Raw genomic sequence first — 9,701 nt, 5'->3', positions numbered from 1 at the left:
CATACGGCGCGTTACTTCCGGGTAACGACCTAGCTTTAGCGCAATAATGTCTTTGATTCATGTCATGGGGGGTTCGGCTATATTTTTACGTTGGTTGCCGAAGACCTAACACAACCCTCCTCCTTTATCCGGGCTTGGGACCGGCTATGTACCGCAAGTGTAACATAGGCGGAGTTAGAAATACACCCAAACGATTACATAAAATACACCCAAGAGATTACAGAAATATACCTAAAACGGTTACAGGAATTCACCCAAACGATTATAGAAATACACCCAAAAGATTACAGAAAATACACCCAAAGGATTTAAGAAATACACCCAAAATCATGCATAATTCAGAACTCTTTCTCTTTCTCCTCTTCATCTTCTGCTACTTCTTCTTCTTCAAAAAAACGATTTCAGAGCTTGATGTCAAAAAACAATAGAAATCGAGAATAACGAAAAAAGAAAACAGAGAGAAAAGCACGTAAATGAAGAAGGAGAAAGAGAAGGCAAGAAACAAAAGAAAAGAAGAAGAAGAAGAGGAAGAGGAAGAAGAACGTGCAGCAAGAAGAAGAATGTGCAATGAAAACGTGCCGTAACAGTATGTGGAGGAACTAACGTCAACGACGAAGAACAAACCAGTGAGAAAGGAGGAGAAAAGAACGATCGAAAAAGAAAGAGAAGAAGAAGGGATATAGCGCGTGTAAGGAACGTAGCACTTGCAGCGAATTTTGGAGATTAGAGTTTAATTGGCTTGTAATACTTACAAGCCCTAATCGCTTGTACGCAGAGTTTTCCCCAATAAATAAACCATGCATATGCCTCAAATATACAAACGCTTTATTTCCCAACCTGGGTATTATTAATTCCATTACGAATAAATTCTTTTAGCTTATTTTCAATTTATTAAATTATCCTCATACCTTATCGAAATAATATTTTTCACCTTTTTTTTGTACATATCTTTTGTACACCCTTTTTTATGTTATAAAAAATAAATTTTTTTTATTATTTTCTATTAATTATTTTATATATTTTATAATTTAACTTATTTTTAATATATATTTTATATTTTAATATGTATTTTACTATAATAATTAATTTTAATGTACATTTAACATGGTTGGTATTTTTAAATTTTAATACAGCAGCAAAAAGTATACAAGAGGGTGTATACAAAGGTGATGGACATTGTTTGAGATTGCCCTAATAATTTCAAATAATAGAAATTATTTATTATATTTTCCTGTTGTTATGTTAATATTATTATAGTAATATTATATAGAGTAAACTATCAAATTTTTTTATTGTGAATGACCACATTTATTTGAAAAATAAAAAAATTAGAGAATATATTTTGTTCTGATTTTTTTGTGTGTATTTTTTAAATATTTATTTAAATATTACCACAAAAATTTAAATCTAATAATTAAGTAATTTGCTAAATATAAAAGTTTGTTGGTTACTTATAAAAAGTATAATATTTATTAATTCTTTTTATTATATTTTTAAATTATTCAGAAATTATTTTGTCGATAATATTTTTTAAGAATCTTTTGATAACCTATTATATATGCGGATAAAGTAAAATATGATTATATATATGTTAACAATATGGTAATTATGAAGCAAAATTATGTTACCGTGAAAAATAATATTAGAAGATAAAATACATAATTCAATTTTTTTTTAAGTATGTAACTAGCGTTGTTAATTTTTTTCATTGTTAATTGTTATCTATATCATGTGTAATAATCTTAAAATTATATTATTATTATTATTATTATTATTATTATTATTATTATTATTATTATTATTATTATTATTATTAACTTTAAAAGTATGATATTTTTATGTTTAATAATATGAAAATTATATATTAATATTCATATTTTTAATTGTAGTAAATTATTATCGAATATAAAAGTTACTATATGTATTAATAATAAAGTATTTTATAAAGAAAAATGTTAGGAGCATCATAATTTATTGTTTTGGCTATTATCTAATCTAATCATCAACTTAATTTTTTTAGTTTAATTTGTTTACTTTAATAATCTAATAACATACTTTATCTTATATTTTTTAAGGGTTAAGTATGATTTTGGTCGCTAACATAGAGGTAGAAAATTGATTTCGTCTCCGACCTTTTTTCGCTACAAAATAGTCTCGAAGGTTTTTGTTTTAAAATCGTTCTTTTTACCAAATTTTTTATTTTGATTACTAAATTACCCCTAACTAAAAAAATTATAAAATAAAATAAAATAAAAAGAAAAAAAAGAAAGAAAGGGACAAGGGAGGTGTTGTTTCTAAGAAAGAGGGAGAAGGGGGAATGAGGAAGAGGAGGAAGGGAAAAAGTCGCTGCTCCACGCCGCCGCTGCTCCTTTTTTCCTCAGCACATACACTAACGGCAAGAAAGGAGAGAGCAGAGGGAGAGGGAAAGAGAAGAGAGGAACGAAGCCCTCCACAATGCCGTCGACCACCACAGTGCCCTCCTTGTGATGATTTATAACCCGCCAACACCGCATTGCCATTCACCGCCGCAGCCCCTCCTCCCCCACCACTGCCGCAACCCTTCCCCTCTGTTTCAATTTTTTATTCTTTTTTTCTTTAATTTTTCATATTTAAAGGATTCTATTGTTGTTGTTGTTGATGATATGCTTCTGTTTATTCTTTTCTATTCAATTTTTGTTGTTGATGTTTTGGTTGCTTCTGCTTCTGTTTCTGCCTGCTTCTATTTTTGCTTCTGCTTTTGGTTCTGTTTTTGTTGTTAAAGAATTCCATTGTTATTCTTGTTGTTGTTCTGCTGATTGTTGTTGTTTGATTGTTGTTATTTTGCTTCTGGTTTCTGCTTTTGCCTGCTTCTGTTTCTGCGTTTGCGCTTCTGCTTTTGCTTCGGGTTAATGTTGAGGTAGAAGAGGGGAGGGAAGAAGAGGGGAGGGAAGGGGTATTTTCGTTTGAAGGATGATTTTAAAGTTAAGTTAAACCTTTGGAACCATTTTGTAGAGAAAAAAAGGCCAGAGACGAAATAAATTTTCGACCTCTACGTTAGAGACCAAAATCGTACTTAACCGTATTTCTAAATATTAATAACTAACTGAGGACCAAAACAATAAATTCTGATGACCGTCTACCATTCTTCTTTTAATGTATTTATACTAAATATATTGTTAAATAAAATCTACAACATACATAAATAGTTTTGTTATTTCAAAATAAAAAAAAACTCCCATGCTGTGAGATAAAAGATTCAAATCTTTTTTTAAATTTTTAACAATGCATCTCGCACATGATGAAAAGTTTTTTCATTCAATTAAAAAAAAAATAAAAAACGTATTTCGCCCACTGTGAGAAAGTTGAGCCTACCATCCTAAAATACAACACCACACGTTTTCATGTTCTGGACTAATACAAAAAAAATATCCATATCCAAATTTTTTAGTCCCCAAATAAAGCAAAAAATTAAAAAATATCGTGTATTTTAATTCTTATTGTCACAGTAAATTTTAGAAAGTTAGATTTAACAGTATTTGTATAAATTTTTGGAGTATTTGAGAATGCTTTAGATGGTTTCAGAACATTCTAGAATGGTCTAGAAGGTCCTGTAATATCCTAGAAGGTTTTAGAAGATTTTAGAAGGTTATAGAGTATTCTAGAAGAGTGTGAATGTATATAGAATTATGAAGAGTAGTATGGAATAATCTAGAAGAATTTAGAGAAATGTGGTAGAATAAATATTTGTAGTAAAGGTTCTAGATGATCAATCTGGACCGTTGATTATACTTAATCATAACCATCCATTAAGAAGGTGGATGGCTATAAAAAGGGGGTGAGAGTTTGAGTTTGTGTGTGTAAGTCATTTGTAACAAACACTTCACTACAGAAAAATGCTTATTATCGTCGAATTTACTAGTGGAAAAACAAAAAAATCTGATGGCACCATGTTTACGGGCGAATTTTTCATCTGACTAAATCCGACCGTATAAATCTCACTGGTAAATGTGTACCGTCAGATCCACCGGTAACTTGCAGTGAATTTAGCATCGAAATATGATTGTTCAAGGGCAAAAATTTTGAGTAATATTACCGGGGAAAAAATTTTGACAATAACGTTGGCACCATAAAATGAGATTTAGACCCACTTTGTTCGACGGTAAATCCGACAGAAAAGGTTTTTATTTTTTTAAAAAATATGAATGGTCGCTACTATTGGGATTTTCGGTTGGTAAATCTGCTAGTAGCATGAATATTTTTCTATTTTTTTCAATCTATGATGTACCCCGATAATTAACAATTGATAGTCAACTGTCAATTAACATCGAATAAATTAGTATTTTATTTGAAAATAGTAATTTATATATGATGTAAAATATCAAATATACAAAATGTAAACATGAAACAAAACTTTGATAACGAAATACATAAGATAGAACTATATTGACATTAATCTTATTCAGATTCATCATCTTCTTCCTCTGGTTCATTATCCTCCTTTTTTGAGGTAATTTTCTAATCATCGAACTTGTCTTTTTTTTCTTTTTCGTCTCCATCAAATCCATCTTCTTCTTGAAGATCGTCATCGTCTAGTGGTAGTGTGTCGTCATCTACCCTAAGATCAATAATGTCATCATCTATAACAGCCGATCTAAAGTGATCGGAACACCAGTATTAACCACTTTTTTTGAAGGAGCTAGGTTATGAATTTGGAAAGGTTCCTGACCCTCTGTCCCATCAGACTCGATGTGACCACTTGCTTTAGTCTTAACCACAACCACCCAATTAGCATTGTATATCAAGTAGCTTGTGCCCATATTCATTGGACCCCAACTAAATACAACTAGTTCTGAATCGCTGTGTCAACTTGATGCACTCTGACGTATTCTCTGAACAAATTGAAAAAATTGTTCAGTGATGTCTCAAGATTTGTCTCTTGGAATAACCTATGGTACAATTAGATAAATAAGAAAATTTCAATATAATAAAGCTTTGATTAGATGATGAAGATAATATCTTACTAAATACAATAGTTACGAAGGCTTAAAAACTCACATCAAGTAGGGTAAAACCTTATCATAGTTAAGCAACACATGTAGATGTGTGGCATTGATTTCCTTTTTCTCTACCCAATATTCACTATCCGCGCCCATTACAACTCCTTCCGGAACAAATATTAGATACGTTGATCCTCCTGATAAGGATTCTTTCCTCTTATCATTCCTTCTAACTTTTGTTCTGCATGACTCAACGTGAGGCTCAAAATAGAAGGAGCAAAATGCGGATGTTTCTTTAGCTAGAAATGATTCACAGATACTACCCTTGATCCGAGCTCTGTTCTTCATGATGTACTTAAATGATCCAATCATTCTCTTAAACGAGTACATCCACCTAAATTAGACTATCCCACATACTCTTGCTTCATACAGCAGGTGGATTGATAAATGTTCCATGATGTCAAAAAATCCGAAAGGAAATATCCTCCCTAACTTACAAAATATGATCGGAATGTTCTTCTCTATTATTGGGAGATCATTTACATTAAGTTTTGTAGAACATAAATCCTTAAAAAACTCACTTATTCCTGTAAGTGGTTTCAAGATATTGGTAAGAAATTTTCGGAACACAACAAGAAGTAATGATTCCATAAAGATACGAAAATCATGACTCTTCAACCCAGGAAGCATACCTTGTGAGACATTTGCATACCTCCTCAAGTTAGAGGCGTAACCATAAAAAAACCTCTGGTCCTTCCTTAGAGCAAACACCGCCTTTAGTTTATCCCACCAGCCGTTATCAAGTCTTGTTAAGTTTAGATCTGGCTGTCTACAAATGTCTATCAAGTCTAACATTGCCTTATCATTAACCTTTTTTCTCTCATCATCCATTACCGTGTGCATGATATTATCAAACACGTTCTTTTCATTTTGCATCACGTCAAGACAATGTCGAATCAAATTGTCTTTTCAATAAGACAACTCTCAAAATATACTATGCTTGGTACAATTATACTCCTTACTATCCTAGAGGTCTCACACGTGCCCGTTATCCTTGGGATTCTATTGACACAATACTAAACTTGCAAATCACTCAATCTCATGGGTGCCTCTTTTTGTTCAGTTCTATTCTTCCTAAACGAGTCTTTGTTGCGCCGAAAAGGAAGATTAATATCGAGTAACCTTTGATGACGATCAAACTACGAATTCTCACCCCCAATCGTCAACCAAAATGCCTTTCTATCCTCCATACAAATGGGACATGACATTCTGCCTTGAGTGGACTAACCTGATAACATCTCGTACGCAGAAAATTCGTTAATGGTCCACATCAACACAACCCTAAACCTTAAACCCTAAACCCTAAACTCCATCAACTCATCCACCAAGAATTGCAAAAAGACATCTACTTTGGCCTTTGGATTGCTTGGATCAGGTATGATACAAGTTAGGAACATGTATAGGTCATTCATTCACATTTCGGTAGGTGGGTTATAAGGAGCCTTAGACAACTCACAATCCCATACTTCATCCTTTATCTCTTCAACCCATGTCATCCTCTCCAATTCTGCATCCTCCTTATCCTAAATCTGATTAACTAGTCCACCCCGAAAACCTATCAACGACAACACTTCCTGATGTTACAAGTTCTTGTAAAAGTCTCGAATAGCAATCTTGATCTTGACTTGATTCTTCACTAATCTTCCATTTATCAGTAAAGCATCAATTATATTGCTCCTTCTTCTTACTGAGGCTAAGTTATGAAAATATATAGTATTCTTATCCATGTGCTTAACATGCCGACATCTTGATATCTGCTTTTAATGTAGCTCCTTTCGAACATACCATTTCTTACAGCAGCTAACAAGGACCCTTCTTCTTGCCTCTAAAGTTCCCGCGTAAGTCCCATCACTAACCAAATCGTCTATCTTCCTGATTTCATTCTCCAGTTTCTATATCCTCAACTCAATATAACCAAAATTCTCATTATCCCATCTACTCAAAGATACCGTCAAAGCCTTCAACTTTTCAGTAAATTGAATTTTCCTTAAACCCTGCCATTCCTCCTTCACCATTCAGAGAAAGCTCTCATGTATAAACCAAGAGTCTAGACTTCGAAACAGCCTCAGACCCCTTTTCATTCTATTATCTTCCATTAACAGGGGACAATGATCAAATAATCCTCTTGACCCACCTTTAAGCCGTGTCTCAAGAAACTTTTCAACCCATTCCAAGCTCACCAACACTCTATCAATTCAACTGCACGATGGACTCCTGAATCACATAAACGTGCGATCATTCAGTTCTAAATCCACCAGTTCTGTATCTTGTATCTATGTTTTAAAGTCTTCCACTATTGCTGTTAATACATTAGTGCCTTTTCTTTCTTCCAACTGCACAACTTCATTGAAATTACCCATGTAGCATAGAGGAACTTGACACACTACCGATAAAAAACTCAACTCTTCTCACACAGCAAGCTTCTCTTCTCTTGTATGTGCACCATACACCAAGTAAAACGTAGAATAAAAATTATTGTTTGTCAATACCCCTTCGATACACAACCATCTCTCTCTTTTGTAACAATTACTCAACCTAAACATCATATCATCCCACATTATCAATAAACCTCTGGAAGCACCTTCCAATCCCACAAATTCCCAACTCACCGCATCATTACCCCAAATTTACACTACAAACTTAGTAATCACTTCCTTCTTTATCTCTATCAATCCTAACATATTCACATTATTTTTTTCACTTAAAATTTTTTCCATTCCCCACTTTTCAACATCCCCTAAATCTCTCAAATTCCACAAACTATAAATCATTTAAAAATTTTATTACACCTTATTCCGGTTTTTGGGGCGGCTCTTTCTTGCTTTCTCTTTATGTTTTGCTTGTCTTTTTTTGTGCTATTACTTCATTCTGAACTTAGAGAATAGCCATAATGTCTTCATCCTCATCATATAAAACAACTCTTAATTCGACCGCCAGGTCCCAAATAGTCCTGTTTTTAGCTATATCTTCATCCCAACTTCCTCCTTGCTTATCTTGATTAGTTGCACTGTCCGCGTCTTTTTCTGAGTTTCCCAAATCTTCCAAGTTTCTTACAACCCTTCCTCCTCCAACCAGGTTTCCTTTACCACTGTATTCCCATCATCTAAATCTGAATCATCTGCTTCATCACCACTTAGTAGACTTATTCCCACATGCTCCTTACCACTCCCGTCCAAACATGCGTGGAAGTCATTAACTGTACGTGGTGGATGTTTCCCTCCGCTGTGTTGTTTGGAAGTTTTCCCACATCTTCGGCAGTCTCTTTTTCGGCGTGCTTCTGCTCTTTGGGACATCAGGAACTTTACACACCTCCCTGTCCTCCACGACAGCAAGCTCAACGCAGACATCATCACAACCGACACCAACAGATGTCTCCCGCACTGCTCCTAAGTCCGCCGCCCCATCGCCGTCTACCATGGCAGCAACCCCTTCTTGATCTCCATGACCAGCCACGTCCCTCCCTTCACCGTCACCTGCAACAGCCACCAAGGGGCCTTTTTAATCTGTATAACGACGTACTCACCGTCGCAGCACACAGTAGCATCATTGTCGCACCCCACACCAGCAGCGTCGTTGGCTTGGGCAACACCAACCCCTGCAACAGTCAGTGGCACTCCCCTACCCGTTCCCAGTGTTCTTGCACTCCTCTTGGGTGGGTTGACTCGCTTCGCCTAATAGCTAAGGTTCTCTTTACCAAATGGGCCTATTATTGTTTGGCCTAACTCACACCTCTTTTCCATATTATTCTGAACTACTCTATTGAGCCATATATGCTTCAAACCATCCCAAACTGATCTTGTATTCACCACCAAATCAACCACTTCTTTCCTTTTACCCCGTATTTCTAAGATACCGTCTTTTCAGAGATTGCTTTGTTACTGATTGAATGCCATATATTTCGCACTCACCATAACTGTCGGGTTCATCCTAGGATTAGCCGTTCCCATTTCAAAAAATCCTCATGCCACTCATCTAAATCCTCAACGGCAATTACCTTTCTATCCTTGTCATAATCTACCTCTCATATCCCCCTATGGCATCATCATCGCTGCATCCCATCCTAACTCCATCAGTTCCTTCCAAGCTTCTATTTTTTTGCTTCCATGGTGTTCAAAGACAAGTCTACATTCCTTGTTACCTCATTGTCCCTTTCTTTACTTCTTTCCTTGTTTTTCTCAGAATATTTTCTATTATCTACATCATGTGTGGCATCAGCTCTCCTCCTATACTTAGTCTCACCCACAAAGATCTCTTTACTCCTCAGATGCATTCCACTCATCTCGTTCACGGCCTTTAATGCCCCTCCTTTTTTAGTATACCTGATGAAAGCAAATGAATTCGGCCGTACTTCTTCTTACATGACATATAGATGTCATTTATCCTTCCTATCCACTTGAACATATGAAATAATTCATTTTTCGAAACATTGTCCGGTAAATTATCCACAAAAATTGGAAATAATTCACTCATTAGTCGATGATAGTATAGTTATCAGAACCGAACCGGCAATCTACCCGGTCATATGACTGGGTTACCGGGTCACTGGTTCAACCGGTGAGTAACTGATTCACCCGGTTGACCCGATCATAATTTAAAAAATATAAAATTATATAAATGAAATTAAAGTTACATATTAAAACTTAAAATGCAAGTCTTTACAAATAG

The sequence above is a fragment of the Arachis hypogaea genome, chromosome 6 (genome assembly GCF_003086295.3).
Source record: "Arachis hypogaea cultivar Tifrunner chromosome 6, arahy.Tifrunner.gnm2.J5K5, whole genome shotgun sequence".
NCBI lineage: Eukaryota > Viridiplantae > Streptophyta > Magnoliopsida > Fabales > Fabaceae > Arachis > Arachis hypogaea.
The sequence above is the reverse complement of the archived record's forward strand: the minus strand, read 5'-3'. Positions refer to the sequence as shown.